The sequence below is a fragment of the Benincasa hispida genome, chromosome 8 (assembly GCF_027475165.1).
Source record: "Benincasa hispida cultivar pf3 chromosome 8, pf3_genome.v1.1, whole genome shotgun sequence".
NCBI lineage: Eukaryota > Viridiplantae > Streptophyta > Magnoliopsida > Cucurbitales > Cucurbitaceae > Benincasa > Benincasa hispida.
Genome location: NC_143485.1, coordinates 52865304 through 52889936, shown reverse-complemented (window position 1 = coordinate 52889936; position 24633 = coordinate 52865304).

Sequence of the window (24633 nt, the reverse complement as noted above, 5' to 3'; positions counted from 1 at the left end):
TCCCACATGTCCGTGGTGACACAGAGACTAACATAATGAACGCAAGGTTGCTTCCATGTCTGGAAGTACTACTCACTTTAGTTAACACATTCTTCTGACCTTCTCTCGATAGATCAGAATGGCATCTTCACCTCTGCTCTCACAGGTGAAGATGCCGTCTAGCATGCCTTAGCTAAATGTCTTTTATATCTTTAACACAGATTAAGTACTTAGTTAATTCATATTTCTTATCAGGGAATTAAGAAGACATCATGAAGAAAGTGATTGACGGGTGAACGAAAATAGACAGAAAATTATAAATGAAAGCTATCAAAACAATTAATATCTCTGTTAAGCGTTTGATACATGGCATGAGTGAAAAGAGAATGAGAAAATGAAATACAACGATGAAAGAGATAGAACAGATACAAACAAGTGCCAATTTCTTGGCATTGATTCGATGGAGATCTGCTTGCCGGATAGAATGGATTAGATGGTAGGAAGAGCTTCCCTCTCAGGCTTGCTCCATCGATAGCAAGGATCTTTGCACAGAGCTTTCAATCGGGTATTTGGCAGATTAGATCTGAGATTCACCTCTCGGCCTTATCTCGTCTTCTTCCTGGATTTCTTCACTTAAGCACTCAGCTCAACCTTTTCTCTCAACAGTTTTGTAGCACTTACCCCGTATCTCGTAGCATTCTTTTTCTGTGAAATCTATGGGGTATTTATAGGTGCAGGTCTTTGACTCCGGCCTTGTGGTCCCCACTAATGGTTATGGTAATTTCGAAGATGGAGGGATATTATTCCTTCTGTTATGAAATCAAACCGTTAATTCTGCACAACCGTTAGTTGTACACGGTCTCAATCCTCCGCTTTTCCATTGCTCAGCTGCATCTTTCGATCATGGATTCGCATTCGGTGTTGTTTTTATTACCGCATGCGGTTGAAACACAACTCTGGGCCGACTGTCGCATTGCGCCGTCATTGCAGTAATCGTCTCTTCATTGTTGACTGATGGGCACAATGTGACAGAGATGCATTGATCAGTTTCTCATGAGCCTTGAGCGCAAGCGGTGACTTGGTCTCCTGCAAAACAGAGTAAAATTCGGCTTGTCTTCCATCTTTATGGTGTTAGTGGGTGTAATTGCAAACATTTATAATTATTGTAATACTAGGCTAATTTTCATACAATCGGTGCATATTTACTAACTTTTGGCCGCAATATCTAGATAAGGTGGCATAAATAACTTGTATTTCTACAAGTTATCGATCTTCGATCGTGTGCCCGCATGCAGTGTTGTTTTTATTACCACATGCGGTTGAAGTTAAGCTCTGGATTGACTGTCGCATTGCACCATCATTGCGTTGATCGTCTATTCATTCCTAAATGATGGGCACAATGTGACGTAGATGCGTTAATCTTTCTCTCTTGAGCCATGAGCACATATAGTGACTTGGTTTCCTGCAAAACAGAATTGAAACATCTGTTTCTACCATCTTGATGGTTTTAGTGGGTGTAATTGTGACAATTTATAATTATTTCATTTCTTAGCTAATTTTCATAAAATTGACACAACTTTAATCTCTTTTCGCCGCAATATCTGAATAAAGCAGTATAAATAACTTGTATTTCTACAAGTTATCACACCCCCAAATTTAGATATATGCTTGTCCTCAAACATATTTTCTACTAAGGCAAAAATTCTCAGTTCCCATCCTAAATTTTGTGTCGATTGGTTGCTCCGAATGCTCCTCTTAGGCACATTACTTAACAACGCAATTTCCTTCTATCCTTGCTAATTCATATCAAAGCCCTACTTTATTCTTCTATATAACAAATTTCTGCTAAAAAATGCTTTATAGATTTTATAAATAGAATGTTCACCTCTTCTTTGTCAAAACAACTTGATGCATCTATATGCGATGGTCAAATTTTGCGTCATTTAATAGAGACTGTTGGTCATGGTTACACTCTTCGTTTTGGCTTGTTCCCACGGGTGTCATGCGAACATCCAACTACCGTTGTGTGCCAGTTTCAACATTAACTCATGAATTTCAGAGGAGTTGCCTCTTGCATTCTTTTATTTTCTTTTGCATTTTTTTTATATTGCGTTGTTCTTGGAAACCCACCTTCGTTTTGGTTTGCTCCCACGGGTGTCATACGAACATCCAACTACGAGTAGGTTCCTTTCACAACTAACTCTTATATGGTTGGGAATGTTTTTGAAGTTTTCTCTTGCGCCAACAGTGGAGTTTTGTATGAAAATTTATTGAAAATATATTTTTTTTTCTTTTTTTTTTTTTTTTAAATGAATGTATTTTCTTAATGACCGCATATTCTTGATCTCATCTGCTCAGACCTTCCCCACCCCCAAATTTGGAGATGCGCAAGGTCCTCATTGCATTGGTTGGACAGAATAGACAAACACTTAGAAAAAAATTTCAAAAAGAAGGTTTGAGCAGAACTTTGAAAGATAAAAGGTAAAGTACTACTAAGCTACGAATTAACTAAGTGTTAGTCAGAATTTACAAACTATGGGAAATGTTTCTAAGTATAAACATATTATACATCATGGCAGCGCAATGAATAACGCAAAAGTAAAAGATCAAGAACATCGCAAATATTGACAAAGGATGATAAAGAAAAAGGCACAGGCAAATAGAGAGAATATTTACTCAATTGTATTGAATATTAACAAAGTATACAAAGAATTAAAAACTAAACAAAGAATTAAAAATTAACGCAATACAAAAATTGTTGCCTGTACAAAAAATCAAAGAATATCATTAACTTAGAAAAATAATGAATTGAATAAAACTATAGAATTGCCATAAAAAATGTAAAGATTATTGTTGAGGAGCAGGAGGGTCTGGAGGAGGATTCTGAGGTGGTACTAAAGGAGCTTCTTCAAAATTCAAGTGCTTCCTGAGATGCGGAGGCACCATGGGACCGTGAAGATATGCGGTGAGAAAATTAAAGTACTCATGGTTGCGCTCCGAAATCTATCTTTGGTGTCGATGGACCTTATAAATGTTGCACTGAGTATTGATCAACGCTTCCCTTGACGTGGCAACACTACATTGTATATCGTCAATTTTCTCCATTACCACATCAAATCTCTGGTTGAAGAAGGCTTATTATTGAGCGAAAAGTTGTTGTTGTTGGGAGAAGAGGAACCGCATTTCTGCTAACTCAGCAGCTAAGGAGGGGATGGAAGGTTGTGCCTGCGATGTCTCGCCAACAACGTTTTGGGTTTGGGCAGAGGTGCCTTCACCCAAATCGTGTGGGTCATCAATATGCGGTGGTGGAATGGAATGTTGCGGTGATGATGCTGAAGGTGAGGATGGGGTTGCTGGATATGCGATTGGAAAATTTGGGGCAAGAAGAAGGTTGGTAAAGTGCTCAGGAAGGGAGGAAGAAGAAGGTTGTGCCAGAGGGCTTGAAGGGCTTGGAAGGTGGATTACTAAGGGTAAAGGGTCCAAAGGTTCTATTTCTTGCGATGGTAACTCCTGGACCTTTTCTTTTCCCTTATCATCTTTACTTGTCTCTTTGGCCTGGGTTCTTGCGGCGCATTGAGATCGATTACGGGCCTCTTTAAAGGTAACTATGGGCAATGTGGGGAGTCTTTGAGGAGGAACCTCAAGATTTTGATATTGATGAGGTCGTGGAATTCTTGCATGGGCTTTTCCTCAATGCATACACCCACTGACAGCCACAGACTTGAGACATTCCATGGAAAGAAGTATTGTCCTCTAATGTTCCCCACAAAGCCTCGAATTTGACTTGCGATCAACCGACCTACATCGATAAGAATGCCATGCACAATGCAGTATGCGGCCATAACTCGATCCCTTGAAATTTTCTTGTCATGGGAAGTTGGGATCAGCCGCTTTTTAACCAAATAAACCCAAAGCCTTGCCTCCGGAAGTAGAGTCTTGGACGCTAGGGTCTTGATGCCTTTTAAAAAACCAACCATTTGGTGCCCGGTTGCGTTAATACTCGTAGCGCATCTTCCAACTGTTGTTCCGTGGGATCATCAATGATTTTGTTGCCCGGTGCTTCCAGGTTATCCTTCATTTGGTATAGTTCATTGATGTCTTTTTCGCTGAAAGGCACCACTTCCCTTTTTATGGTCACCACGTCCTTGGTGCTATGTAGCCGTCCATGGTAGAAGTCACGCACTACCTTTGGAACAACAATGGCTGGGCACTGACAAAATGTGTCCCAACCATGCTCCACGATCACGCTTGTGATGAGGTCTGGTAGTGGCGTTGACACAGGTAAAAGCTCATCTCCATCAACAAGTCATCATTTTCTTTCTTTCTTGATGGATGCGCCTTTGCCAATGCGGGCTTGCTGCTTTCTGCTATTGCATTGCCCTTTCCTTTGGCCAACACAAGGCAGGAATGTTGCCTTTGTTCTCTTTCCTGTTCCTTGCGTTTTTCTTCCTTCTCTCACTCGGCAAGTTCCTTGCCCTTCTTCTTAATTAAGTGCTGCCTGTTTGCTTCGCGCTTCCTCCCCTTCTCTTCTTTCATTCTCCTGTCTTCTCCTGTCTTCTTTTGCCTTCTTTTTCTTTTCTTCTTCTTCCTCTTCTCTCACTTCTCTTCCAAACTCCTCCACAAACTACTCAGAGGCCAACAAAAGGCATTGTTCCTCTTCAATTCGCCTTATTTCTTCAAACCTTGAGATCTCGTTATTGCGGCAAACTTCCTCATCATGCAGTCTTTTTCTTCTATCCCCCTCTGCGGTGATGAGTTTCGCCTGCTCCATTTTCTCTTGTCTCTTTTCCTCTTCCTTTCTCCTCCTTTCCTTTTCTTATAATGCATTGATTGAAAATAAGGGTCAACAATAAACCCTTGCGGCGCATTCTCTCTGTGACGCCACATCAGGGGGGTAACTTCTCCTTCTTCATCTTCGTCGGCCGTAACAACTTGTGTTGTTTCAGGTTACGTCGGTTCCATTAATTGCGTTGTTTCTCCCATGTCCTCCCTTATAGAGGTTGATTCTCCATCCTTCTCTAGGCTTGCAACCCTCTTATTATTTTCTTCTTCCTTTTTCAGGTGCCTTTCCTCACGCCTGCACTCTTTTCTTTCTTTCTTCTCTTTCTTCCTCCTTAATTTGGCCTCCTCATCTTCTTCGTCCTCCTCCTTTTCTTTATTCTTCTTCTCTTTGTGATGATGGGATGGCTCACCTTTTCCAGCCTTCTTTTTCTTCTTTTCCTTCTTTTCCTTTTTCTTCTTTTTCTTCTCTTCAACCTCTTGTTTCTTCTCTGCCGCAATCTCTTCCAATGCAACTCTGATGGGTCCTTTATAGGATTCCAGTTGTGTAGTTTCCTCAGGAGTTTCTAAAGCCAGAGTGCTTCTTCTTGCCTCCTCTTCCACCACTTCCTCTGTTACTGCCACTTCCTCTACTACCGCTACTTTCTCAGTCACCGCTATCGTCACCTCCTCCATATATATTGGTTGGTTTACAACTCTGCCTCGGGCAATCCTCTTCCTTCCTCCAAGTTGTTCAACATATTTCCAAAAAATTCCTTTCATCGTGTCTCTTCCTTTCACTTTCAGTTGAGACGGCTGAAGTTGGGAGTGGGGTGCTTTCAGTGCTTTGCCCCTCTTGAACTCAGGAGGCCTGGTAGCTAAAGGGTTTCTCCGGGGTCTACTAATGATTCTAGGGACAGTGTAGGTTGGGCAGCAAGACGGTGACTGGCAGCAAGGAATGCTGCCTCTCGCATGGAGATCTGGTCAGTGGAAGGGGTTAAGGGTGAAGCAGAAGGTTGGGAAGTTTGGTCGGCCATGGATGATAAGGTGAAATGAACTGGAAAGGTCACTAGGGTTTCGAAGAAGAAGAAAGCTTTGGATGCAATGGCGCTAGGGTTTTTCAGATTGCAAAAAGAGGTAAAGTGTTCACAGATGGGGGAAGTTCCTATTTATAGGTTGGGCCTTAGTGGGCCCAACACGATTTCCGCGGCGTCAGACCACGAGACACTTAAAAGGCCCGTCATTCGAACTTCTCTCATTTATGGAATGTCAGAAAAATGTCCTTTCATCTGCAAACTTCATCATTTCGTTTGAATACGGAACGATTGGACTTCTCAATTTGGGAAAAAGAATTATCTTTAATATTTTATTCGAATGGACGCAAGGAAAAGATTAACGCAATGTGTTCACCAACGCAAATGCATCTTCGCAGAGTACGGGCAACAATGCATGCATCCCCGTAACACACCCCTTAACTAAACACATTTCTAGAGGATCAGGCGCACGGTATTGCTACCAGCGCAACACTACCTCAACATAGTGCATTTTGCTAAGGACAAGCAAAGGACACAAACGCACGCAACACACCCCTCAGCTCAACACAATTGAGTTGGATGAATGCAAAGCGTATCTTGTTGGTTCAAGATGGGTCCATTATCACCATGCATACCGGATGTTGATTGTTTTATTTTTATTAAATAAATTTATTTATACTTTTTTTTTCATCAACGCAAGTTGCTATGACTTGCTGTAATAAATTTTCTTCTCATTACTCAATCATTCACCAATTAAAGAATAATGCATTAAATATAGGAAAGTTAAAGGAATTAAAGAAAACACATAAATAAATGCAAGAGAGTAAATGAAGAATAAATTCATAAAATCATGAAGTAAATTAATTGAAGCAATAAATGACAGGATTCAGAAATTCATAAAGACAAGAATTAAAGAAATTATTTAAACATAGATGTGAGATATGGATCAGAAGATGCATTTCCTTGAATGAGCGCAATCCACACCTCTGCAGGTGGTCCAGCTTGCCTGCCCAATGTCCTAAGGACATTGCTCCTTTCCATTAGATCCTGGGGCTTTAGAGTGGCTGGACAACGTACCAGGTGTTCTGTTTCTCAGCTCAGATGCCAGCTGGCCCACTTGGATCTCTAAGTTTCAAATTGAAGATGCTTGAGCCTGCATCATTGTGTTATTTTTGTCCATATATTGCTTTAGCAGGGTCTCCAATGAGCTTCTAGAGGTGTTTGAAGATAAGGGTTGCTGATTATACGATTGCCTTGGTTGCCCTTAATTCGAGTTATGGTGAAAAGGAGGATTCCCTCGACTACCATTTTGATGGTTGCTTGGCCCCCCTTGGTTAGAATTCCCTCCCCAACCGAAGTTAGGATGGTTCCTCCAACTCGGATTATAGATGTTGCTGAAGGGGTTGTTTTGGATGGCGCATACTTGTTGGATATTCGATGGGCACATTCCTGCTACATGAGCCCCTCCACAATTAACTCAACTTATTGTGGCCACTTGAGCCGGTGTAGTGGCTTGTGCTGATTGTTGGGGATGGCTCCTTGATTGATTGCCATCGATTGGAGGATTGAGGTCACTGTGGCCATCTGTACGGCCAGTTTCGTCATTGTCTCCGCAGGGATAATCGCAGTGTCATTCTTTCTTCTATCAGAGTCTCTGCCTCCAAAACCATCATCAATCCAATCATCCATGTTTCGCGATATGCAGTCAAGGATGACCTTGGCCTTTGTATACGTCTTGTCCATAAAACCTTTTGTCGTGGAGACGTCAGCCACAACCTGCATCGATCTATTCAGGCCATTGTAAAATATCTCCATCAGGACGCAATCGGGTATCCCGATATGCGGGCAGTTTTTCACCAATCTTCGAAATCGCACCCAGGCGGTGCTCAGGGTCTCATTGTCCATTTGCTCAAAGTTCAGCACATCCTTTCGTCGCCTTGCATTGACGGTCGGTGGGAAGAACTTCTTCATGAATCGCTCTACCAGCTGATCCTTTGATGTATCTCGTTCGGCTCCAGTGAATGAGCTCACCTCTTGGCTTCGTCCCTCAAGGTGTAAGGAAACAAATAAAGTCTAATACCCTCAGGGGTAACGTCAGGTAGCGAGAAGTTGCCGCACATTTTGACAAAACTGGTCAAGTGGGCATACAGGTCTTCACCTTGTAGACACCCAAATTGCCCTACGTTTTGGATCATTTGGAGCATGACCAGTTTTATTTTGAACCTTGCGTTCTCCTCTACTGTAGAACTCAAAATCCCAGGTGAAAAATCGTACAGGTTGGGCGCCGTGTAGTTCCTCATGGGAATGTTGCGATCAGCGACAAGGAAGACTAGGTCCTGCGATGGTCGTACCACCCCTTGATTTCCTACGGATACAGCGTTGTCATTATTATCTGCCATATCAGCTGCTCTCTTTTGCCTTGCTCAATTCTTGCATGCCCGTGTGCGAAAGGTACGCTCGATCTCTGGGTCAGCTACAAATTCTGGTTCGGCACTAGAGCTCATAAGCCATCAGACTGCTATCCGCGTTGAATAGTCAGTACAAAGAGATCTGTCCTGCAATAAACCGTTAACCAATCCCCGGCAACGGCGCCATAAACTTGATAAGCACGTTTTAAGATCTATAAACTACAAATCCATGGCATAAACTTGTTGTCATAGATTTTATACGATGATATGCGATACTACTTCTAGATATGCGTTATTAATGAATCTTCTTGTAGTATGCTGTGCATTGTTACAAGTTTCCTTGCGTTGAAATCAAGTACAATTTCACCACAAGTTTCTCGGTGCGATCCGAGGTCGAACTCAGGGATTATTTTAGGTTATTGTGTTATATTTGTGATATATGCAATCGGGGGTTTGTCAAATTAATAAAGGTTGTTTGTACAAGTATTTAAAAATGTGATAAAGTAAAGGTAAGCGATAAAAATGCGATGATAAAGTAAATTACGATAAAATAAACCTAAGCTATGATGATACAAGATACAGGTTTCATGATATAAGATACTGAGGGTGAGACTGACTATGAAGATTATACAAATATCGTTTTATGTGGTGGCAAGTCTTATGTGGGAAATATAAAAGGAAAAGATAATTAGTACAAACATCGCAAGTTCCTTAATTGCGTTAAAGGCATAAGTACGGTTCCGCTTTTCCCTTGGCGTACACCTCTCGGTGATCGACCACATTCCCACATCTCTGTGGTGAAACAGGGACAAACATAATGAATGCAAGGTTGCTTCCATCTCTTGAAGTACTTCTTGCTTTAGTTAACACATTCTTTTAACCTTCTCTCAACAGATCATAATGGCATCTTCACTTCTGCTCTAATAAGTGAAGATGTCATCTAGCATGCTTTAGCTAAACATCTTTATTTCTTTAGCACATATTAAGTTACTTGTTTAATTCATATTAATCACCAAGGGATTAAGAAAACATCATGGAGAAAATAATTTATGGAGGAACGAAAATAGATAGAGAAGGGGAAATGGAAATGATCGAGACATTCAATAATACTATTTAACGTCTGATACATGGTTGTGAATGAAGAGATTAAGAAGATGAAATACAATTGATGAATGAGAGTTAGAAACAAATACAAATAAGCACCAATATCTTGGCACAGATCCGAAATGGAGAATCGCTTGCCGGCGTTGATGGAGTGAATGGAAGGATGAGCTTCCCTCTCAGGCTTGCTCAACCGGTAGAAGGGATCTAAGTACAGAGCTTCTTAGCGAGGATTTGGCAAAATGCTTCACTAAGACTCACCTCTCAGCCTTGTTTCTTCTCTTCCCGAATTTCCTCCGATCAGCACTCAGATCAGCTCTCTCTCATTAGCCTCATATCAATTATACCCCCATATCAAGTATATTTTTTCAGTGAATTCTTTAAGAGTATTTATAGGCTGAAGGCTTTGACTCTCTGACTTGTGGTCCCCACTTTATTGTTATGGAAAGTCCGAAAATGGTGGAATAAATATTTCTTCTGTTATGCAATCAGTCCGTCAAATATGCACAACTGTTAGTTGTACATGTGTCACAATCCTCCATGATTGCGCTACTCATTTGCATCTTCAATCGTGTGCCTGCATGCGGTGTTGTTTTTATTATAGCATGCGGTTGAAGTTTAGCTCTGGATCGACTATTGCATTGCGCCGTCATTGCGTTGATCGTCTATTCATTCCTAAATGATAGGCGCAATGTGACGTAGATGCGTTAATCTTTCTCTCTTGAGCCATAAGCGCATACGGTGACTTGGTTTCCTACAAAACAGATTGAAAACATCCGTTTCTACCATCTTAATGGTTTTAGTGGGTATAATTGCGACAATTTATAATTATTGCATTTCTTAGCTAATTTTCATATAATTGATGCAACTTTACTCTCTTTTGGCCGCAATATCTGAATAAGGCAGTATAAATAACTTGTATTTCTACAAGTTGTCAACCTATATGATAGGTCTCAGCCATCTCCCACTTGCCCAGTCGTGTACGCGATCGTTGTTTCCTCCATTCGTCTGCCTCATACCAAGTCTGAACAGAGCCCACCCTCTAGATTCTCACACCGAGAATACCAAGGTCACCTTGTTGGTGGTGTCAGACTCAACTCGACATCGTCGAGGTTTTCTGGAGGCCGTTTGTGTCGCTGAGGACAAGTGCAATGTTCGTGCTGTTGCGGAGGAGTTTGTGATCGAGGAGATCATTGAGGACGAGCGCGAAGTGTTTGTGCTATGTTGCTGTGGTGTTACGGTCGTGTAGATTGAGCGCTCGTGGTTGCTATTATTCGACCAGTGTGCGCATCGGAGCGTGGAGACGCTTCTGCCTATGTATGTAGAGTTTTACTCTCTGTTCCTTTGTATTTTACATGCTGTAATTTATGTACGAATTGCATAACTGTTTGTTTGAAGTCAACTGATGACGGGCAGAAATGTATGTCATCTTAGGCCATTTATTTAGAATTATGAGGGCTGTTAAGTAGAATATGCGGCAATTATGTTAGGAATTCATGAGAAAATGAGTTTGCGTCATTCAGCATTAAGAACCTCGGCTAACCCACTATTATGCGTTATGATGCGTTCAATTGTTTATCTTTGTAGCTAATGTAGAAAGCGGACACATAAGCAGAAGCCAGGCTATCGCAAAGACGACCACATGTGGAGAATTTCTCTATCACAAAGGTGAATGCATACGTTCAACGCATGGGTGTTCCAGTAATCAACCGCATACGTCCATCGCATAGGAGTTGCGATCATCAAGTGATTGCGGTCATCATGTAGAAGTTGCAGTAATCAAGCGAATGCAATCATTACAAGATTGTAGCTACATGATGATAACCATAATAGTGGGATGAACACAAGGTTGGTGGAATGGAAACATTAACCCATATCTCGGAAGAATCAAAATATGATGTTGACATTTCACTTACCACACCGTTAGCAGTAAAGATTCAGAAAAGGACCAACATGCCACGAATGTCAGAATCAGAGCAGGTCCATTAATGCTGTCGGCGATCAACCTCTATAAATAGAAGCCGATGAGCAGAATCTCATTTTATCCAAGGTTTTCTACCTGAGGGCAGATCTTTGTGATCCAGATCAAAGCGTTAAAAGAAAGCTTGAAAGTTCTTCATCTCCTTCATCCATTCCGAGTGATGACCGAAGACTTCACCAGAGTTACATCTTGAGAGAGTCAGCTCCACCGCCCCTCCATGGCACCACCGGCAGCCTTAACACACATCCACTGGAAGCAAGAAATTGCTTCCAGTTGGTCCTTCCATTTCTCTTCTTTTCTTATATTGTATTATATTACATTTTGGCTTAAGGAATTAATACATTTTGTGATCAATGCATTTCTATATTTTCCTTTGATTCCATCTCCATCTTCATTTACTTAGTATCCTTAACTTTCATTGCATCACTTAGTGAGACTGTTAGAGTATCGCATACTTAATCATGCGGCATAGGATTATGAAGCATGTAGCAAACCACCGAAAGGTGTGAGTTGCGTTAGTGTTGTGAGAAATCCTTGTTTGCTTAGTGTGAAGCTGTGGCAACGCCTGTTTATAGGCGGACGCAATGCTTGTCTATGAGTAAAGTCAGCAACAACTAACTACCTGGGAGGGTAAGTGGTTGGTTGCAGTAAGTAATGTAAGCAAGTGTTCACTAGAGATAAAAATAATCTTATGTCAGCCAGGTTTATGCAATTACCTTGTCTTATGAGCGCGTCATTCATCATTTAGGCATACTTGGAAGAGTAGTCTAAAAACCAAATCTAAGTCTCAAGAGAGCGGATTGGATCGCATAAGCAAGAATGGGGAACTTAGAGATAAGCTCCATTTTCTATTACACAGTGTATTGATGGTGGGAAATTAGAAGTCAATTTTACTCGACAACTAAAATCTTGTGGACACGGTATGCGATACATTTTCTTAACATATGCATTGATAGTCATGCATCGATGGTCATGCGTTGGACTGATAATGCGTTAATGAAGGTATGCGATGACCATGCATCCTGTCACAAGTTTTCTTGCGCTCACGCCAAGTATAACGCGAACGCAAGTTTCTCGGGTAATCCGAGGTCAAACACAGGGACTTGTAGCTGTATGTATGCAGTAATGTGCATGTGGCAATTTAAATAAAAGAATGGAAGGAAGGTTGCTAAGTTAACCATACTCTTACTCCTATCTAACAGGCAACGCAATGAGAGTATGCATGAAAGGTATAGATACAAAAAACCTTGACATGAAATAAATGTATGGGAAAATAGATAAAATGCGGAGATGATTTCATTACAACCCTTAAGAGTGACCGCAAGGGCAACCTTAGTCAACGCAAGCTATGCGATCATGCATGACAATTCATTTTCCAATGCAAATGCGGTGCTCCCAAGTCTAGGATGCATGTGTTGAATGCAAAAGTGTCAAGAGAGCTTATTCCTAAGTCTCTACTCTTTTCCTATATGATGATGCAAAATGCACACAACGCCGTGGTGACTACACATAATCGAATCCTATCTCTAGGATACATGCGATGGGTTAATAGCAAACAATGCTTATTCCTAAGCTCCTATCTCTTGTATTATGTATTCTAATCTTACTCTTTGGAGCCTAGATTCTGACTTGACCTTCCCAAGCCTAGATCCTGTCCTTAGACTACCTTCCCGAGTATCCCTAATGGACGAATGAAGCATACATAATACAAGACAATCGCATGAACTTGGTTGACGCAAGATTGTTCCTATCCCTAGTGAACAATGACTTACATTGCTTAATGAGACCAACCATTTACCATCCCAGGCAGTTGGTTGTTGCTGACTTTACTTATAGACAAGTAATGTGTTAGCCTATAGACAAGCGTTGCAGTAGCTTCACACTTAGCAAATAAGATTACTCACACTCTCACGCAATGCACACCTCTCAGTGGGTTGCTACGTGCTTCATATCCCTAATCCACATGACTAAGTATGCGATACCCAAGCAATCCCACTAAGTGTTGCAATGAAAGTAAGGACGTTAAGTAAAGTTGATGGAGATAGAGTCTAAGGAAATGTAGAAATTTATTGCACAGAAAATGTATTAATTCCTTAAGTCCAGAATGTCATACAATACAATATAAGAAAAGAAAGGAAAATGAAATTACCGGCTGGAAGCAAAGACTTACTTTCAGCGGATGTGCGTCAAGGCTGTCGGTGGTGCCATGGATGGGCGGTGGAGCTGACTCTCTTGAGATCTAGCTCCGGTTGTCACTCGAAATGGATGAAGGAGGTGAAGAACTCTCAAACTTTTTTTCACGCGTTTGTCTGGATCGCAAGGATTTGCCCTAGGAAAACCTCAGACGAAAACCTTGGATAACTTGAATTTCTACTCATTATAGAGCTTGGGTCGTCGACAACATTAATTGGACTGCTCTGAGTCAGACTTTTGGCGTATTAGTCCTTTTTGAACCTCTGCCACTAACAGCGTGGTAGGTGAAATGTCAGCATCAGCTTTGGATTTTCTCGAGGTAGATGCGTTGATGCGTTCATTCCACCTACCTTGTGTTGATCCCATTAGTATGCATTGTCGTGTAGCTGCAATCATTCAATGAGTGCATTCGCTTAATATCGCAACTCTACATTCGGATGTCTATGCAGTGGTTCAGTTTCCGCATTTGCGTTCATTTCTTGCATTAGCTACAAAAATAGAACATTGAATGCATAATTAACACAAAATAATGGGTTAGCTGAGATTCAAAATGCAGATCGACACAAGCTCATTTTCTCATGAATTTCTAACATGATTGACGCATATTCTGCTTAACAACCTTCATAATTCTAAGTAAAAGGCCTAAGATGACATGCATTTCTACATGTCATCACGTATGCACCCTACGGAGAGGATATTGCATGCATCCTAAAAGTAGGATATGGTGGTATGCGGTCATCTTGTTTATGTGTGGGAGCACATGAGCAGGAATAGAGACTTAGTAATAAGGCCTCTCGACACTTCGCATAGACATCGCATGCGTCCTAGAGTTAGGCGCAAGTGTGTGTAGCATGATCACATAGCTTGCATTGGCTGGGGTTGACCTTGCGGTCAAGCTTAAGGTTGCGATGAAGACATCCTTACATTTGATCTATTTTCCATACATTTACTACGCGTCAACAGTTGTCGTGTCTCTACCTCTCACTCAAACTTCCACTGCTTTGTTTGTTAGTTAGAAGTAGGAGTAGTTTATAGCTTATCACACCCAACATTCTTTTATTCATCCTCCGCATACACATTACCGCATACATTCAGCTACAAGTCCCTGAGTTCGACCTCGGATCACCCGAGAAACTTGCATTCTCGTTATACTTTGCGAGAGCATAAGAAAACTTGTGACAGGAACGCATAGTCATTGCACACATTCGTAAATGCATAGTTTCATTCCAATGCATGACCACCGACGCATGAGTATCAATGCATAACCTAAGATATGCATCGCATAATTGCGTTCACTAATTTTTTGTCATCATCGACTGTAAATGTATTGTTGATTCATGATTGTAATTTGGAATAAAAGTCTTGTTCCGCTGCTCAATGGAAATTGTGATTCCAATTTCCTTCAACCTCTAACTTCTTAAGTACAATGCTCCTCTAATGAACTACCTGTTTATGGTCCAACAAATAAACAAAAACCCCTCTCAGGCTAACGAGGGGGTAGGACCCTTTGTTCAAGTCCTAGAGACAACATTAAGGAAACACTCATCTACTTATCCTTAAGGCGGGAAGGAGTGAATTCCATCTTGTATTATTATGTTCCCAGCTCCTCACTTGGTCATGTCCCTAAAATGGTAGGCTTATTAGGATGGCGAACTGGTCACCTTCACCCATACAAATTAAAGGACAATCCATCATGAATAAAAGTTTATGATATACTTAGGATTAAGACTAAGTCACCTAGGTCATCCTATTGAAATAGAAACCTGACTAGTTAATGGTGTTACATCTAGTGGTTACAATTTAGTGGTCCAGTCTTATGCAAACTCATTGCATAGGATACCCCCATTAGCATGTCATTTACATGAACACGTTGGATCATTACATTTCTATCAAATACAAAGTGGGTCGTATCCGTAGTGTTACATGATAAGGTACCTAGCCTTATCCCTATACTATAGACCCTTTAGGCTGTATCTTGAACATTGATCCCTATATGTCTCCACATACAGTTCAAGACTCATAAGATAGTCTTGGTTGTTAGTTTATTGGATTTAAGGTTATTAAGACAAAATAGACAACAATACAAACAATAACATTTATCGATTTAACATCCATAATTCTTTATTAATGACGGTCAATTAATAACATTTACTATCTATGAGTTTTAGGGCATAAAAATAAAAAAACTCTCACTTGAACTAAAACTATAGTTAGCGGGTTGTACACAATCCATAAGGCAGGATAATGCTAAATACAATAAACTAGGGCATTCATATACCCATTATACATCTCCCACTTGCTCTAGATTATACAATGTACATATCTTGTAGACCTAAATTCTCTAGATGACCCTCGAACACTTTAGCTGAGAGAGCCTTTGTAAATCGATCAACAATGTTGAGCTTTAAGGCAATCTTTGTGAATATCACATCTCCTCTTTGCATAATCTCCCATATTTTGTGACACTTTCTCTTAATATGCTTTCCTTGTTTGTGATTTCAAGGTTCTTTAGAGGTTTCTACTACCCCACTGTTGTCACAGTATAAGGTGATAGGCATGTCCATATTTGGAACCACTTCCAAATCACTTAGGAACTTTCTTAGCCAAACTGCTTCCTTTGCTGCTTCACAAGCAGCTATATACTCAGCTTCCATAGTAGAATCTATAATGTAACCTTGCTTAATACTACGTCATACTATAGCTCCCCCATTCAGGGTAAACACTAATTTTGATGTGAATTTTCTATAATCCATGTCAGCTTGAAAATCAGAGTCTGTGTATCCTGTAAGGATCAAATCCTTAGCTCCATACACCAGTTTTTAGTCTCTCATTCTCCTAAGATATTTGAGGATGTTCTTAATCACTGTCTAGTGGTCTAACCCTGAATTGGACTGGTACCTATTGACAATTCCCACTGAATAACAAGTGTATAACCTAGTGTAGAGCATAACATACATTAAGCTGCCCACAATTGAGGCATAGGGAATACGTCTCATATCCTTAACTTTTTGAGGTATCTTAGGATACTGTTCCTTAGACCAATGAATCCCGTGTCTGAACTATAAAAAAACCTTCTTAGAGTTTTATATCAAATATTGAGTCATATTTTGTCAATATAAGTTGCTTGAGATAGAGCCAGCATTCATTTCTTACGATCCCGGATGATTTGATCCCAAGTACATATTGTGCCTCTCTCAAATCTTTCATTTGGAATTGGGCTGCCAACCATTCCTTAATTTTAGTAAGGTACCCTACATCATTCCCAATGAGTAGGATATCGTCCATATAAAGTATTAGAAAATCTACTTTATTGTTGATGATTTTCTTGTAGATACGTTTTGATCAAAATAAAAAGATTTAATCATTGTATCAAATCTAATGTTCAGATCTTGATGCTTGTTTCAACCCATAAATGGACATTCGACTTACAAACTTTTTACTCCTGACCTCGGGCTTTGAACCCCTCGGACTGAGACATAAAGATATTTTTCTCAAGATTGCCATTCAGAAAAGCAGTTCTTGACATCCATTTACCATATCTCATAGTCATGATATATGGCTATGGACAAGAGAATTCTTAGACTTAAGCATAGATATAGAGGAAAAGGTTTCCTCATAGTCAACCCATTCCCTTTAGGTATAATCCTTTGCTACAAGTCTAGCTCTGAAGGTTTGTACCTTCCCAGCTACATCTCTCATTCTTTTGTAGATCCATTTACACCTTATGGGTTTGACCCCTTCGAGCAAATCTACAAGCTCCCATACTGAATTGGAGTACATGAACTCCATTTCAAGGTCCATGGATTTGACTCGTTAAACCTTGTCTATGTCATTCATCGCTTGTTTATAGGACAATGGATCCTCAACACCATCATCTAGTATGAAAACCTAAGTTTGAGTTAAACCCAAGTAACAGTCAGGTTATATCACAACCCTCCTATTGCGTCGAGGCACTCTCAATGATTGAGAAGGACATGACTGACCTGAAGTGCTGGCTTCTTCATTAACTCTTGATGAAGGACCAGCTTCATAAAAAAACCCTTGTTGATTCTTCTGTAGCCTCACTAAATACTACTTTGCTACGTGGTTTATGATCTCTCATGTGGTCTTCTCTAAAATTGTACTAACTTCTTAGAATTTCTCACTAACACATGTGTAGGACAACCCTAGATTTTGAAGTAATGTAAACTTGGTTTATGCCCCCTTCATAACTCGAAAGGTGTTTTAGAAACACTCTTCAAGGGAACATCGTTCAAGATGTGAACTGCTGTCTCTACTGCATACCCCCAAAACGAGTTAGGCAATTGAGCATAGCTCATCATAGAACGAACCATATCTAATAAGGTTCTACTTCTTCTTCTGATACATTATTCTACTGAGGTGTACCAGGTGCTGAGAGTTGGGATTGTATTCCATGTTCTATCAAGTATTCTTGGAATTCTAAATCCATGTATTGTCCATCCCAATAAGATTGAAGTTTTTTAGTTGTTTTACCTAACAGGTTTTCAACTTCAGCCTTATACTCTTTGAACTTTTCAAAAGCTCAAGACTTATGTTCATTAGGTATAAGTAACCATACCTTGAATAATCATTTATAAAAGAGATGAAGTATTTATACCCTCATCTAGCCATTACATTCATCGAATCATAAAGATATGAATGTATGAGCTCTAAGTACTCTTTGGCTCTATAATCTTTTCCACTAAAAGGTCTTTTAGTCATTTTTCTTTCAAGACGGGATTCAAATGGGGGTAATAAATCATCTTCTAAGGATTCAAATGGGGGTAATGAATCATCTTCTAACTTGCTTAAAAGTCCATTATTTACCAATCTCTCGATCCTGTCGAGATTTATGTGGCCTAATTTCAAATGTTAAAGGTACGTATCATTATTACTTGGAGAAATTCTTCACATTTTAGTTTGGGTATTAGCAGTTTTAAACATCTCATGATTTAAAAGTACGTTTGATTTAGTTAGTCTTAACACATATAAGTTGTCTTCTAGTTTAGCTGAACAAATAATCACACCATTTTTCATAATGAACGCTTCATTTGAATTAAAAGAAACTGAGTATGATTGTTCAATTAAACAAGAATAGAAATAAGGTTCCTCTTCATCTTGGGAATAATGTACAAGTTTTCTAAAAAAAAAAATCTATTTCCAAAAGATAACTTAGCAGCTCTCACTGAACGAGTTGAAATGGCGTCTTCTGTTCCAACCTTGAGCGTCATTTCACCCTCTTCTAGCTATTGGAAGGAATTAATTCCCTATAAAGAAGAACAAATGTGATTAGTGGCTTTTGAATCAAGTATCCAGGCATCATGGTTCTTTACAACTAAACAAGTTTCCAGGACTAATAAATCATATTTACCTTCCTTCTCTTTCTTCTTCTCAACAAGATACTTGAGGCAATTGCGTTTCCAGTGACTATCCACATTACAATTGAAGCATTTTCCCTTGTCAGTCTTGGCTTTGTCCTTGCCTTTTCCAGCAGCGGTAGCCTTTCCCTTTTCTCCTTTCTTTTTCTAGATCCTTTTAGTACCAGAAGTTGAAGGAACAGACTTAGTTCTAGAGGATGAACCCTTATGGAACTTTTTGGAATGGGCAAGATTTGTCTCTCCTTCTTATGGTCCCTTACCTATCATGAGGGACTAAAAAGTCTGTAACTCGTTCAGAAGAGTAGTCAAATTGTATTATATTTTATTCATTACCGCATTGCTGCAGAATTGAAGAAAACACATTGAAAGACATTCCAAAATAGAGGACACCCGACTCTGCTCGTCTATGACCGCACCATTCATTTCAACGACATTGTAATGGACCATCAGGTCGAGAACATGTTCTCTCACTAATTGGCTCTCTTTCATGTTCACATTATAAATGTACTTAGAGGACTCGGGTCGGATCTGAGTGAACAATTGTCCAAACATCTACTCGAGGGACTTTATTAACCGAGTGTAGTCATCAAGGCCTTATGCTTCATGGTAAGAACGTCATATAGACTTGCCAAGATGTAGACTCGGGCTTTGTCATTTGTATTCATCCAACGGTCGTAAGCATCCTTCAACCCTGAGAAGTATTTTGAGTGGGGCTGGAGGATATTCCTTCATCAAGACAAATCATAGATCATCAACAACTAGAATCATATTTAGGTTAGATTTCTACGTCGCATAGTTTTCACCGGTTAATTTCTCATTTTTAAATAAATATATGATTGTGGAAGACATACTGAAATATATAACAATTAATTGACCTTATTAGTTATCTTTTTCATAACCCATTACTTGATTATAAATCAATTTAGCAAAAACACAATCATATAATCCTAATTAAACTACTAACTTGAGTTTTGCAATGATACTTCAGAGGTTTAGAGCAACAGCCATCGAAGGGTGATAAGCTACTCCTCCCTTAAATTGCGACAATCTCAGCCAATCACTAATACCAGAATAACTCTTATTCCTATAGTTTTTAGCTATCATTGTTTTGGTCAAGGATTCATTAACTAATTTAATTCATCCCGTAAGTGTGATCCTCCCATTCTAGATCCCAAAGGTACGCTTCAACAGGCTATCAAAAGGAAAGACAACTGTTGAACATTAACCTAAGAAATCCTATCCACTACTGAAGTTTGTATTGTTCCGACCCCTATGATCAGGCCCTTCGAAGGGATGGTCACTCTAGGATGACATGCAGACGGACCATAGGAATCTCATGGTGCAACTTAATGGAGGAGACCGTAGGATAGGTTGACACACATCCCTCTCTCACTTACTATGAACACTTTTCCCATTCACCTTGTTATTGACCCATGTAAACACTTTACGAAGGGAGGCTGTGCCTAGGGCGACATTAAGCCAAGTATGGATCTCATGGTGTGAAGCCTTGGGGACGTGAGAGCTAACATTTGATATATCATATATACCAACTTCCTCTCACTAAAGTATTCTAATATTCTATTAGGATTTTATTATAATTAATTAAAACCTGACTAATGAATTTATCTAAGTCATTTAAATTTTCTCAATATAACATTTATATTGAATAATTTAACAATACTTGATTTCATTTATTAAACTCTTTTAATAAAATCAATCATTTATTACATACTTATAAAATATTTGCTTAATTCACCTTTCAGGTCAGTTCCCAGGTGAAGGTGTTCCGTTTCCATCAGCTTAAATACCCATCCTAGACAAAACCTTCCTTAGACAGAGGTCCCTTATGGGCAATTATTTTATAAACTTAATCTTTTATTGAAATTCATTTTAATCCTATTAAAATAAATTAAAAAGATTAACCTATTTCTAATCCCATTAGAAATAATATAAGTCAATTTTGAACAATTTAAAATAATTTAGACCTATGTTTGCATGCAACCAAGATTATAGATTTTAATCTATTTAATTAATAATATAACTCTTTATAAATTAATGAATTATTAAATCTATAAAAAGTTCAAGCACTCACATACATCATTCCACTATTTATTAGAATAATTTTAATATATAGCATGATGCATGGACATGCTTAGGCTAATCATACATCACTAATATAACGTTTATAGTATGATGCATGAGCATGCTAATTCACTCATGCATCTATAGAATACAATCCTTTATATTTAAATATGATGCATGTACATGTTTATCCTAAGGTGGGTATTTTGAATCTATATGACATACAATATTTACTATCAATTCAAAAAATAATTTAAAACATACATCCAATGCATAATTAAATTAAACAGCAAAATTTGGATCGATTTTTTGCACCCTAATACTAAATTAATTGATTAAATTAATATAACTATTATATTAATTAATAATTAATTGCAAAAGGAAATTAAGTTAAAACAGCTGTCAAAGACGTACCATATGCGCCGCCAGCATTCCGTCCAAACTAAAAGCATTGTAACGCTGCGACTGCTGTGCTTCGCCACTTCCTTTCAGCGTTGCAACGCTATGATAGCAGTGTTGTGACGCTGATCGGCAGAACACTCCCGTTCTGCATGTTTCCAGCTCCGAACTTGCCTCGACCACCTCCATTTTTTTCAAATATTTTTAGCAACCATTCCTCTATTGATCAACACGAACTACAGACTCGAAGCAAGAAATAAATTGCCCAAAAATTAAAATGGACCCTTACAATTTTATCAAATTAATAAGTAATCTAGTGTCGAAATTGAAAACATCCAATTTTGAAAACCAACATTCAAATATTCCATAATGCAGAATATGAAACCTACATCTAAACAATTTTGTTTTGAAAAATATGAAGAACAAAGATGCATGGAATTGTCTTTGATACTAATTGAAGGGGGATCGAATCCCCCAGCAAAAGCGTTTTGTTAGAACGCATTGTATCCCACAGTCCGATTTTTACATAAACATAATCATTAAATTAAAACATAATATAAACACGCAAATTAGCATTCATTAGGGAAAATAATAGAACGATTCTTACCTTTGTAGATTCGCAAATGCCATGAAAAATCATCTCGTAGTTCCAACAAACGGATCTTCAACGATCTTGATCATGAACAATTTCTTGAAATTTTTTGATTAGTGGGCTCTAATTATACTAATTAGTTATAATTGATACATGCTTGTAGTTATAATTGGAGAGTGTGTCATGTGGCGAGACGTGGATTTGGAGAGTGTTTGAGCAAGTAGGTTAGTAAAATCCATCTAAATCCACTAACCATTTAAAATTGAATTTCTTAAATTTAATTTTTAATTTGAGTTTTCAAAATCCACTTTGAATTTAAAGTTACTTTAAAATTAAAAGTAATTTAAATAATTAATTTTAAATAAAACAATTTTAAATATTTAAATATTTAATTAAACCTTTTAATTAAATAATATTTAATTAAACATTTTAATTAAATAAATATTAATTAATTTTAATTAATTTGATATCAAATATTAAATTAAAGTTTTCACACTTAATCCCGACTTCTCTAAAAACTAATAATTAAATCAAATTCTAATATTTCCAACACTCCTTGTAGTTTAATTCATAATTAGATGACTTTTTGGTTTAAATATTGTTGGGTTGTATGTCCCAGTTTGTAATATTAAATATTTTCTATTATCAATAAAGATGTTATTCAACATTTATTCAATAAAGTTGTTATTGAATATGTAAATTGCACTTATAAAGACTAAATCCAATAAACTAAGATCCATGACTATTATGTGAATACTTGAACTTTATGTGGAGACATAAAGATGGATAAGTTCGAGTAAATAGTCAAAATGGTCTATAGTATACAAATAAGATTGAGTGTCTTATTCTGATAACACTATTGGATACATTTCACTCTGTAGTTATTACAATTTGTGGTAAGATGCTACATACGAAGTGATCTTGATTCGTTCATGTATTGACATGAAGAGTGGGGGTGTCTTATGCAATGAGTTTGCAGTAGATCGGACCAAGAAATAAGTCACTCTTACTTTATAACGTTGTTTACTATTTAAGACTAACTCTTTTGCTTAGATGACCTAGGTAACTTGATCTTAATCCTGAGCTAACTATGAACTCCTGTTTATTCGAAATTATCCTTAGATTTTCATAGGTGAGGGTTAGCTCCATGGTGCCGACTCAATAAACCTCCCATTTTAGGGGTAAGACCGAGTAGATTGTTGGGGACATTGGGTGCAAGATGGAATTCACACCTACCCGATTTAAAGATAGAAGAAAGGTTGTTCTCTTAAGTGCTTAATCAAGGTCTTGAACAAAGGGCCCCACCTTTTGATTGGCCTAGGAGGAATCCGGTTTAGTGATTGGGTCACAAACCAATTGTTTATTAGAAGATTGGTGGAACTTAAGGAGCAAGATGTAATTTCGGGGTAAAACAGTATTTGACCCAACCGTTATTACGAACAACATGTGAAGGGTCGACTTACTGATTATGGTTAAATCAAGTGGACACCAATATATCTACAGTGAGGAGAGTGCAACTATCGAGCTATAGTGGTATGACTCGGTAGTTAATGAATATTGATTAATTTGGTCTAAAGAGGTTTAGCCAATTAGTTTCAAATTGTTGGAGCTCATAATCTATAGGTCCATAAGGTCCCTCTACTAGCTCGTAAAACATGAACACCTTGGATTATTAAATTGAGTGAATTTGAAATGATTTCAATTTGAAGTGTTCAAATTGAATTTTAATTTGAATTGTTCAAATTAAATTAGGGTTTGAATTTGAAATGTTCAATTTTATATTAGGGTTTGTATAATTATATTCAATATAATTAAACGTTAATTTATCAAAATTGAACAAAATTGGAGAGTTTATAATATTTAAATATTGATTTAAATATCAATTACATGAATAGAATTCATATTTAAAATTAGGTGTTTGATTAAATTAAATATTTGATATTAAATTATTATTTAATTAATTAAATTTGTTTAATTAATTAAAATCCAATTAATTTTCATTTTAATTAAATTTCAGAAGATTATTGATTTTTTATTTTATTTAATTTTGAATTAACTAAAGTTAAAGATAAAAAAATGGAAATTAAAGTGCTATTTTTCCACATTTTGGCTTGTGAGTTGTCATCTTCTCGATCCAAACACCTAGGTCATTAATTTGTGGCAATTGAAGTGTCAATTGAAATCTCCATTAATGCTGCATGAAGAAGTTTTATAAAACTCTCTGATTTTCTAAAATTTATCAGAGTTTTTTTATTATCATTATTTTTTTTTTTGCTGAAAATTAGTTTTCTACAAAATTTGTTCTTCCTCAATAGAACCCACTTCAATTCCCATCAAATTCACTTCAATCTTGAGTTGTAGCACTCAAATTCAAAGCTGAGAATAGTAGAGAAGATCTCTTGGTGGTTCACTGAAGATTTGAAGCTGAGAATTCATGAGGAGTAGCCTGGATTTGGAGGAATTCTTCAAAGGTATGTGTTTCATGAAACCCTCTTATGAAAAATAGGTTTAGCATGCTTTTAGAACTCAAATTAAATGTAATTAGAGTGCTTCTTGATTATGATTGCTTCTGTTGCATGATTCTACATCCTATCAAGTATATCATATATAACCAACCCTCATTCCTTTAACCGAATTCAAATATTTAAAATTCGCTCATTACAATGCTCTAAGATTTGATCCGATATGAGCTAGCAGGAAGACCTAATGGACCTGTAGATCGTGAGCT